Raw genomic sequence first — 12663 nt, forward strand, 5'->3', positions numbered from 1 at the left:
TTGACCACAAGGGTCATGAAACGAATGAACAAATACATATTCAACCAAAAAAGGGTCATGAAATGAATGGACAAATACCTATTCGACCAAAATAGGGTCATGAAATGAATGGACAAAAACATCTTTAACCAAAGGGGTCATAAAAAAGAATGAACGACAAATTCGTATTTAACCACAAGGGTCATAAATAGAACGAATGACAAAGAAATATAGACCAAAAGGTTCACAGTGGATGAGCATAAAGATACATTTGACCAAAAGGTCATGACAAAGGCAAAAATGACATATCTGACCAAAAGAGTCAACAAGACAAATGAACGAAGAAGACATATTCGACCAAAAGGGTCACAGTGAATAAGCATACAGATATATTCGACCAACAGAGTCACGAAAAAGGACGAGGGACATATCCGACTGCAAGGGTCATAGCCAATACAATGGATGAAAGAAAGATTATCCAGCCGCAAGGGCCATTGATTCATTCAAACTGCCAAAAGGGCCATTCATTCATTCAAACAGCCAAAAGGACCATTCATTCATTCAAATAGCCAAAACGGCCATTTATTCATACAAACAGCCAAAAGGGTCATTCATACAAACAACCAAAAGGGCCATTCATTCATACAAACAGTCGAAAAGGTAATTCATACAAACTGCCAAAAGGGCCATTCATTCATTCAAATTTCCAAAAGGGCCATTCATATATTCAAACTGCCAAAAGGACCATTCATTCATACAAACAGCCAAAAAGGTTATTCATTCAAACAGCCAAAAGGGCCATTCATTCATACAAAGTGCCAAATGGATCATTCATTCATTCAAACAGCCAAATAGGCCACTCATTCATTCAAACAGCTAAAAAGGCCATTCATTCATACAAACAGCCAAAAGGGCCATTCATACAAACAGCCAAAATGACCATTCATACAAATAGCCAAAGGGTCATTCACGTAAATAGCCAAAAGGGCCATTCATGCAAACTGCCAAAAGGGCCATTTATACATGAAAAATGCCACAAGGGCCATTCATTTATATAAGCAGCGAAAAGATCCATTCATTCATATAAACAGCCACAAGGGTCATTCATACAAACATGCCGCAAAAGCCATCTACACAAAGAACACATGATTACGCCACGAAGGATATCTGTAATGTTGTCAAAATCAGGAAATAGGCACACAACCACCAGAAAGAAGCCAACTCGCTGAACTAGATCCAGATAAATTCCAGACCAAACGTGGAACTTTTTCTTACGCAGCTGGTCAAGATAGGGTGCCCATGAGAGTCAAGCTCTCTGGCTAGGATTTGGAAGTCATCCGATCTCTGACTCAGCCAAAATTTTTTTTGTTTGCTTTTTTTTTAATAAAAATCGCGACCGGTAGGATACACACCGAGGAGTTCAAAGGTATTCCCGCATAAGGGAATATACTCTTCCCCAGCAAGTCAAGCTACATGTGACCTGATTCCTGGAGACCAGGGATATGTAGGTGGGCTCAAGATCAGAGAGTCGGTCACACTCCAAAAGCTGTCCAGAGAAGCCCTAATCACTACACCGGGAATTTCAGGACTTCTAAATCACTCTATAGGTCCTTAGTTGAGTTCAACTACAAGTGACCTAAATTCTCGTACAACCCCAGATATGTAGAAAACCCAGAAGCCAGGCTCCGTCCACATATGTGAATGTTGCATAAAATTGAAGGGCAGAATGAGTCGAGTCAATAAAAAATTAGGGTTAGTCAAATTTCGTTGCTCAGAGATGGTCCCGCCATCCTCGAACACCGAAGGGGCAGTTGTTGACACCTAATTTTTGACCTCCCATAATTTATTTTAATTACTTAGAGTTCTTGGATAATAAATAAGGCAAACCATGCATCTTAAAGGTCTAAATGATTTTTCTAAAATTGTGCAGGTCAATATTTTACTCCTTTAAATTGATAAAGAGATCTTTATGGCATTATAAATTATTTAAAAATTAATTGGTATTTTATGACATTTATGGAATATTTTACTAGAATTGATCAAAAACAAAACAATTTTGAATAATTATTCACTTAATTGCTAAATTGTCAAAAGGACAAATTGACAAATGATTTATCCCCTTCAATCCAAGGAATTTGAGTAATTAAAGGAATTGATCATTTTTCCCCTCAGTCTTTAATTTTGTGTGTTTCCATAATTGTTTTAAATCAATAAATTATTTTAGTGCTTAAATCAGGTTAATTAATCAATTAGAGGGTCGTTATTGCAAAATTGGCTTTAGTTACTAATTGTATACATTATGGCCACAATTGAATTAAACAATTCATGGTTTAAGATAATTGGGGTCATAATTAAATACTATGGTCAATAGTTGGTTGTTTAAAGGTTTGATTATTTTGTTAAATTACCCTTCCTACCCTTATACGCGCATATACACCTAGTATGCATAAAGATACACATATGATAAACATGGGAAAAAGGGGTCATATCCATTTATTTTTAAAATTTGACCGAGTTGTTACACCTCGGAAAATTTTATGTCGTTGTATGGTAGATAGACTATAGTAGGCTAAGAATTATATAATGTTTCTTACAAGAAGTAGTACTTAACGGTTCTAATTAAGATTCCAAAGACATTCGAGACAAGAGAAGAAAGTTCGTTGAAGAATGTCAAGCATAAGTCGTCTTTTGAAGAAGGGTTTGCAAAGTACCGGGAAAATGTGGATTTAATGATGTCTTGAAGAAGAGTTATAATGCTCCTTAGATTGCTAATGAAGTGTTAAACAAGTCCTAAGAAGGTTCCATAAGGATTGGAGATCAAATGAAATGACGGAAATAATTTTAGAAAAGTGGAGTTATACGACCACTTATACGGTCTGTATAACTTTATACAGTCCGTATAAGAGCCCGTATAACCCAACGGGAAGGATGTTTTCCATGATGATGAACTACGATCACTTATACGGACCGTATAAGTATCCGTATAACACCCGACAGGCTGGGCATTTTTCAAGTATGAAAACATGTTCCCACTTCAAAAATTTCATTCTTCCAACTCTTTCACTTCTCTCCAACTCTCTAGAATATTCCACAAACTTCTTTTACAAGAATCCAAAGCAAATCAAAGATTAATATCACCAATTCAAGGAAATCAAGTGCAAGGGAACTCTCTAGGGTTGTGGGAAGTCAAGAATCTCTTGGAAGCTGAAGCTAGGGATTTCTTCAAGTGAGGAAACTCCATCCAAAACCTATTACTACACTATAAAAGGTGAGTTTTATCATCATTTCACGTTATTTTGAATATTGAGGGGTTGAAAGACTTGGATCATGGAAGAAGGTAGAACATAGAGCTTAAATGTGAAAGTGATGGTGTTCTTGAATAATAGTTGACATGAATCATAACTCTTGAGATATTATGAGTATAATCTTGTTATAAATAATATAAACAATGTTGGAGAAGCATGATATGTGAATGAATGCGATGTTGGGTTATCATCATCATTATGGACGACTTTGAGAGGAAATTGTAAGTTGAATAACGACATTATTGATTATGATATTGTGGGTGTGTTGTTGATGCTTGGAAGTTGTTATATTACACAGAGAAAGTTATACAAAGAAAGGAGATGTTGCCCGATTTTCGCTAGCATTAGCCTAAGCTTAAGTATGTTTCCGATTATCTAATCTTAGCATGAATTCCTTTGAATGTAGAATTACGAACTTGGAAGGAAGCATATAGTCGGCCAGTTAGAAAGAAGAAAAGGTATGTAAGGCTAGTCCCTTCTTTCTCCTAAGGCATGATCTTTGCAATATGACTTTCTTATCCTTCCATGACTCTCTTATATTTTGGAAATTATAAGTCTATGATTAATAAGAGCTCTTCACAAAATAAATACAAGAGATGCGTTATGAATAAGACATTGATGATGATGAGCCTAAGTCTAGAAATTCCGAAGCCTATGATGTAATATTCGTATGAAGCTAAAGATTCCTTGATATTATTCATTGTTGCCAGACTCACCTTATAATGCTAGTTCCTTCAAGGTAAGACACGATGATCATGACTACTCCATAATGGAATCGGGGGTTCTCGACCTTACGTCACCCCGATAGAGTTGTAGTATGTAATTGAGTTTTAATGCCTGCTTTATGATAAGTATATGATAATGAGATTACACTGTGCCTAGATGGCCGGGCATGACACCGCGAAGGAAGGCTTATGATTACGCCGTGCCTTGATGGCCGGGCATGACACCGCGAAAGCGGGCGGCTTATGATTACACCGTGCCTAGATGGCCGGGCATAACACCACGAAGGCGGGCGGATTATGATTACACCATGCCTAGATGGCCGGGCATGACACCGCGAAGGCGGGCGGCTTATGATTATACCGTGCCTAGAGGGCTGAGCATGACACCACTAGTGGGTGGCGTGTGGTAGTTACCCAGACGCGGGTTAACGATTATGGTATATATGATATGCATACATGTGTTTTCCTTTAAAGGTTAAGAAGGTTATATCTTCATCTCATGTTTCATTGTTTCTTATTATGCTGTTACTATTCATGCCTTATATACTCAGTACACTTTTTGTACTGACGTCCCTTCCTTTTGGACGTTGTGTTCATGCCCATAGGTACACAGGGAGGCGGTGCAGATCTGTAGGAGCTTATCAGCGGATTCACAAGAGCACTCCACTACTCCGGAGGTACTACTTACTGTCATGTTATTTTGTGTATGTATTTTGGTATGACGGGGTCCTGTCCCATCCTTATGTCACAGTACTCTAGTAGAGGCTCGTAGATACGGATGCGTGGGTAGTTAATGTCTTATGGATATATCGGTGCATATTTTGTATATATTTTTTGGAGCCATGAAGGCTTTGTGCATATATTTATATGTTACTTTTGGAGAGAATATGTGTTCAGGTGGGATATCATGATTAGCATAATGAGTGGTACTCGGTAGTTAGCTCTAGGTACCCGTCACGGCCCCCCTAGTCGGGTCGTGACAAAAGTGGTATTTTAAGCAGTTCCGTCCTAGGGTGTGTCTACGAGCCGTGTCCAGCAAAGTCTCGTTTATGGGTGTGAAGTGCGCCACAATTATAAACAAGAGGCTGCGGGACATTTAGGAAAAATGGCCATTCTTCTTCCTATTAAATTGTACCATAGAGCCATGTTATAAGATTTTCTCCTCCCTAATTGTGCGTTATGATTTCAACGATGCCGGTAAAGAGAAAAGAAACAGCTGCCCATAAGGGCAAGGCTATGACAGAAAGGCGGATAGAAAGGGAGCCGCCAATGAATGTAGAAGAAGGTGAATCCCAAAATGAGGCACCATCCAATATCTCTCAAACTCCACCTATTTTAGAAGAACAACAGGGGGCTTCAGCTCCGGCTCCTGTGCCTCCAGTTTCTCCATCGGGTGCTTTGGGTCGACAAATGACTGAAGCTATTCAGTTATTTATTACACCCCGAAAAATTCCCCGTTGATGCACAATGAATAGACTAATGAAAGGCACAAAATATACAGTATCACAATAAGTAAGAAGTAATATTTGATGACCCTAATTAAGATTTCAAAGACATTCGAGGTAGGGGGAGAAAGTTTGCCAAGAGAAGGCAAGGCATACGATATGTCTCGGAAAGGCTTTACGAGTAACAAGTAAATGATGACTTAATGGTGTCTTGGAGAAGAGTCATAACGTCCCTTAGATTGTTAATGAAGTGTTAAATAAGTGCGACGAATGTTCCATAAGGATTTGAGATCAAACGAAGTGACGAGAACAAAATCAGAGAAGAGATAGATTATACGGTCCGTATAATATTATACAGTCCGTGTAATGGTCCGCAGAATCGTTACAGTGAAAGTCCCTCACTGATGGGATTATACGGTTGCTTATACGGAACGAATAAAATTATTCGGACCGTATAATGTGCCGTATAATGGTCACAAAAGCGAGATGTTGATGCGGTGATTTCACGGTCACTTATACGGACCGTATAAGTTTATATGAACCGTATAAGTTTATACGAACCGTATAAGTATCCGTACATTTTCCTGATGGGTCAGATTTTAAGTTTTAAATAAGAGGACCCAAGTTCATTATTTTCATTTTCCATCTTCTCATTTCTTCTCGACGACTCAAGAACCCTCTAGAAAGCTCTCCACTCTTCATCCACAAGAACCCAAGAGAGATTGGTGATCAAATTCATCAAACCAACAAAATTTAGTGTAAGAAACACATTAAAGTTCATCCAAGCCAAGGAATTCCAATGAAAGTGAACTAGAGTTTTGGTGCAAGGGAAGTACTTCCACTCAAGGCTTATTCCTACACTATCTAAGGTAAGTTTTATGATCTTTTCATGTTATTTAAGGTAATGAGAGGTTGAAAGACTTATATTATAGAAGGAGATAGAAAATGGGTCACAAATATAAGAATAATGAGATTTTGAGTAGTAGTTTGGGATGAGTCATGAATATTGATATGTTGTGAATGTAAGTATGCTATAAGTAACATTTAGAATATGGGATAAGTATTATATATGAGAAAACGCAATAGTGAAATATGACCATGATTACGGAGGAATTGAAGTGAAATTGTGAAATGTGGATAATGTAGATGAATGATGATTGTTGCCTATTATATTGTGAATGTTATTATGGATGTTTGGGAGTTGATATGGAATATGGGGAAAGTTTTATAAACAAAGGAAATGCTACCCAATTTTCTCTAGCTTTAGTAAGCACGTTCTTATAATCGTTTAGCTAATGTTAATATGAACTCCCTTGAAGGTAAAGACGTGAGCATTGAAGGAGAACGATCAAGCGGTAGAATAGCTAAAGGAATAGGTATGTGAGGCTAGTCCCTTCTTGCTAAGGAATGAATCTTATGACATGATCTTCCCTACTTCTCCACGAATTTCCTACATTCCGGAAAACTAAGAGCCTATGTTCATGAATAGCCATATGAGTTAAAGATAACATATATTATGAACATGATGATGATGAGCTTAAGTCCAAAGATTCTAGAGTTCACGATATGATGTTTCTACAAAGCTAATGATGTTAACTACGATCCATTGATGTTGTTTATTGTATACACTCACATTATATGCTAATTCCTTCAAGGTGAGGCAGAATGCTTATGAATGCTCCATAATGGAATCGGGAGTTCACGACCTTATGTCACCCTGATAAAGTATAGCTGTCTTTAAGTTCTGTGCATGCATTATGACAAGTACATGATGATGATGTTACACCGCGCCTATATGGCCGGGTAGACACTGCTAAGGTGAGCAGCGTATACACCATGTCTAGATAGCATGGGCAGACACCTTTAGTGGGCGGCATGAGATGGTTACCCCGGACGCGGGCTAATGATTATTACACCGTACCTATATGTTCGGGCAGCTTATACATATATGCATACATGATATGATGATGATTATGGAGTAAGCCAACATGCATTATTTCTTTTATAATTGATAGTCAGTTACAGGTTGCTCCTCATTTGATGCTTCCTTATTTCATTGATTTATTATTATTGTTGATGCCTTACATACTCAGTACAATGTTCGTACTGACGTCCGTTTTCTTTGGACGCTGTGTTCATGCCCACAGGTTGGCAGGGAGGCGATCCAGACTCGTAGGAGCTACTAGCAGACTTTGAGAGCACCCTATTATTCTGGAGGTGCCATTGATTTATTCTTTTGTGTATATATGTTTTGGGCATGACGGGTTCCTGTCCCGTCCATATGTCTAGTTCTCTAGTAGAGGCTCGTAGATGCGTATGTGTGGGTAGTATGGTCTCACGATGTCCTTATTGTATGTACATTATTTTGATAGCCGAAGGGCTTATGTATATAAAGGTAATTATGTTTCTAAGTTAAAAAAATGGTTTTCCTATGATATTAGTATAAGATTAAAGAATGAACACTTGATGAGTACGATAGGTAATGGTATGAGCGGTGCTCGGTGGTTAGCCCCGGGTACCCGTCATGGCCCCTAGTCGGGTCGTGCCAAAAGTGGTATCAGAGCAGTTTAGTCCTAGGAAGTGTCTACGAGCCGTGTCTAGTGGATTCTGGTTTATGGTGTGTTGCGCGCCACACTAATAAACAGGAGGCTATAGGGCATTTAGGAAAAATGACCATCTTTCATCTTAAGAGATTGTGCGATAGAGCTGTGTTATAAGATTATTTCCTCCTTAATAGTGTGCTATGATTTCAGAAATGCCACCAAAGGGAAAAGCTACAGCCGCCCAGAAGGGCAATACTATGATGAAAAGACGGGTAGAAAGAGAGCCGCCAATGAATGTAGAAGAGGGCGAATCACATAATGAGGCTCCATCTAATACTTCTCCCTCTCCGCCTATTACAGAACAAAAAGAAGGGGCTTCAGCTCCAGCTCCTATGCCTCCAGTTCCTCCACTGGCTACTTCGGGTCAACAAGTGACCGAGGCTATTCATCTATTGACGCAGTTAGTTGCCGCCCAAGCACAGCGGCAGAATGCGGGTCCAAGTGAACGGGCAGCTAGTACCAGAGCCCGTGATTTCATGAGTTTGAATCGTCCTGAGTTTTTCGGGTCAAAGCCGACCGAAGAACCGTAAAGTTTTATTGATGAAATGTTGAGAACATTGAAGATTATTCATGCCTCCGAAACTGAATCTGTGGAGTTGGCATCTTATAGACTCCGAGATGTGGCAGTATTATGGTACAATAATTGGATATCATCAAGAAAAGAGAATGCGCCTCCTCCCGTTTGGCGAGAATTTGTAGATGCCTTCATCCGCTACTATTTGCCGCCCGAGGTCCGCCGAGTTAGAGCGGATAGGTTCTTAAATCTAAAACAAGGAAATATGAGTGCCCGGGAGTATAGCCTTCAATTTAATTCATTGGCTAGATATGCCCCGACTATGGTGGCCCACATGGGGGATAGAGTGCACAGATTCGTGAGTGGATTAGGGCTGCATTTGTTCAAGGACTGCTTGACTGCTTTGTTGCAAGATGAGATGGATATTTCCCGCATTCAAGCCCATGCCAAGAATTTAGAAGGACAACAACATCCGCAAAGGGGTGATCGTGATATTGATAGAGCGCAAAGCAAGAGGGCCAGATCTATGGGGGCTGGTAGTGACTATAGAGGGGGATCGAGGAAAACATATCCCAGACACTCAGGCCAGTCGGCGACTAGTGCGCCTCCACGATTTTTAGGTAGGAGATTTGATCGCTCCTTTCGTTCAGGACAGGGTCAGGGTTCGAGGGCCTCAGATTCTCAGTTTGGGGGAGATTATAGCCAAAGGAGACCCCCAGTACCGCGATGCAGCCAGTACGGTAGATTACATTCCGGACAGTGTCACTAAGGTTCAGATGCTTGCTTTTCCTGTGGCCAGGTTAGGCACATGATGCGAGATTGCACGTCGATGAGTGGTAGAGTTGGGGTCCAGCCCACAGGATCAGCGGCTGGTTCTTCTTCAGTGCGCCTGGTAGGGCAGACTCCCCAGGTTCCAGCAAGTCAAGGTAGAGGCAGAGGGGGAGCATCTACTTCAGGTGCCACTCAACCCCGTATGTATGCTTTAGCCGGACGACAGGATCTTGGGTCCTCCCCGGATGTGGTTACAGGTATATTATCCGTATTTTCCCATGATGTGTATGCATTGATAGATCCGGGTTCTACCCTATCTTATATTACTCCGTATGTTGCTGGTCGTATTGGGGTGAATCCTGAGCCAATAAAACCTTTTGAGGTATCTACTCCAGTTGGTGATCCCGTGATAGCTAGATAAGTGTACAAAAATTGTGTAATTTTGATATGCGACCGCCAGACTAAAGCTGATTTAGTTGAGCTGGAGATGTTAGATTTCGATGTGATTATGGGTATGGATTGGCTGGCCTCATGTTATGCTAATGTTGACTGTTGAATGAAAGTAGTTCAATTTCAATTTCCGGGAGAGCCTGTGCTTGAATGGAAGGGCAATACAACATCTCCAAGAGGTAGGTTTATTTCCTACCTTAAAGCAGGAAAGATGATAGCAAAAGGCTATATTTATCACTTAGTCCGAGTTCATGACACTGAAGCAAAGTCGCCAACTTTCCAATCCGTTGCGGTAGTGAGTGAATTTTCGGATGTATTTCCAGATGAACTTCCAGGCCTTCCTCCGGAAAGAGAGATTGATTTCACTATTGATGTGTTGCTGGACACCAAGCCTATTTCTATTCCTCCTTACCGAATGGCTCCGGCAGAATTGAAAGAATTAGAGGCACAGTTAAAAGATTTTCTTGAGAAGGGGTTTTTTAGACCCAGTTCATCACCGTGGGGAGCATCAGTCCTATTCGTGAGAAAGAAAGATGGTTCCCTATGAATGTGCATTGATTATAGGCAGTTGAATAAGGTGACGATAAAGAACAAATATCCTCTTTCGAGGATTGATGATTTATTTGATCAATTACAGGGTGCCAAGTGGTTTTCCAAAAAAAGACTTGAGGTCAGGTTATCATCAAGTGAGAGTTAGAGAAGAAGATATTCCCAAAATAGCTTTCAGAACGAGATATGGCCATTATGAATTTCGGGTGATGTCATTTGGGTTAACTAATGCTCCAGCAGTGTTCATGAATTTGATGAATAATGTATTCAGGCCTCTCTTCGATTTATTCGTAATGGTATTCATTGAAGATATTCTGGTTTACTCTCGCACAGAATCAAACATGCAGACCATTTACGTATTGTTCTTGGAATTCTTCAAACTCGAGAATTGTATGCAAAATTTTCAAAATGCGGATTTTGGCTGAATTCTGTGTCATTTTTGGGCCATGTTATTTCAGATGATGGCATTCGAGTTGATACTCAGAAAATTGAAGCCGTGAAGACTTGGCCAAGGCTTACGACACCTACAGAAGTCCGTAGTTTTCTGGGATTGGCAGGTTACTATAGAAGGTTCGTAGAAGGAGTTTCCTCTATTTCAGCCCTATTGACGAATCTAACCCAAAAGGCAGCTAAATTTCAGTGGAATGATGCTTGTGAGCGTAACTTTTAGGAATTGAAGGATAGGTTAACTTCAGCTCTTGTCTTAACACTCCCAGAAGGGCCGGATGGTTATGTTGTATATTGTGATACTTCCGGTATTGGGTTAGGATGTGTGCTAATGCAACACGGTAAAGACATCGCTTATGCTTCGAGACGGCTGCGGAAACATGAAAAGAACTACCCAACTCATGATCTTGAATTGGCTGCAATTATTCATGCATTAAAGATTTGGGGACATTACTTGTATGGTATGCATGTTGATATCTATACAGATCGCAAGAGTCTTCAATACATTTTCAAACAGAAGGAGTTGAATCTGTGGCAGAGGCGGTGGTTAGAATTATTGACTGATTATGATGTGAGCATTTTATACCACCCCAGAAAGGCAAATGTAGTAGCTGATGCGCTTAGCCGCCAATCGATGGGCAGCCTATGTGAAGTTCCTCCGGAGAAGAAAGAATTAATTCATGAGCTCCACCAACTAGCTAATCTTGGAGTACGTCTAATTGATGTAGGTAGTGCAGGGATTGGCATTAATAATCCCACAGTTTCATCCCTGAATATGGAAGTAAAAGAGCGTCAATATGAAGATCCTCAGTTGAGCCATTATAGAGACACATTTCATGAAAAAGAGAAGTCTCCATTTGAAACTTCTATGGATGGAATTCTTAGATACCGAGGCAGGCTATGTGTTTCGAATGTTGCAGAATTATGTCACCGAATTCTAGAAGAAGCTCATTATTCGGTATTCTATTCATCCAGGAGCGACAAAGATGTATCATGATCTCAAGTTAATTTATTGGTGGGATGGAATGAAGAAAGACATAGCAGAATTTGTAGCCCAATGTCCAAATTATCAGCAAGTGAAAATCGAACATCAAAAGCCAGGAGGAACATTGCAGGCAATGGAAATCCCTACTTGGAAATGGGAAGTGATCAATATGGATTTTATTGTGGGATTACCTCGTTCCCGAAGAAAGTATGATTCTATATGGGTGATTGTGGATAGATTGACGAAAGCAGCTCATTTTCTTCATATTAGAACCACATACTCAGCAGAAGATTATGAAGGTTGTATCTCAAGGAGATTGTGCGACTCCATGGTATTCCGATATCTATTATCACAGATAGAGGAGCGCAATTTACAGCCAAGTTCTGGAGATCCTTCCAAGAAGGTATACTCAAGTAAAGCTCAGCAGGACATTTCATCCGCAAACTGATGGGCAAGTCGAACGTACCATTCAGACCTTGGAGGATATGCTAAGAGCATGTGTTATAGATTTTGGTGGTAGTTGGGATGACCACTTACCTCTAATCGAGTTTGCATACAACAATAGCTACCATTCCAGTAGCCAAATAGCTCCGTATGAAGCTTTATATGGAAGGAAGTGTAGGTCTCCAATTGGATGGTTTCAAATAGGAGAAGTACAGCTAATAGGACCTGAGTTGATTCAACAAGCAGTAGAAAAATTCAAGGTGATCCAAGATCGATTGTTGACAGCCCAAAGTCGCCAAAAGTCTTATGCGGACAACCGCCGGTGAGACTTAGAATTTCAGGTTGATGATTGGGTATTCTTAAAAGTGTCACCAATGAAAGGAGTGATGAGATTTGGTAAGAAAGGAAAGTTAAGTCCTCGATACATTGGATCCTATAAGATTATC

Source organism: Lycium barbarum, chromosome 8 (genome assembly GCF_019175385.1).
Source record: "Lycium barbarum isolate Lr01 chromosome 8, ASM1917538v2, whole genome shotgun sequence".
Taxonomy (NCBI): domain Eukaryota; kingdom Viridiplantae; phylum Streptophyta; class Magnoliopsida; order Solanales; family Solanaceae; genus Lycium; species Lycium barbarum.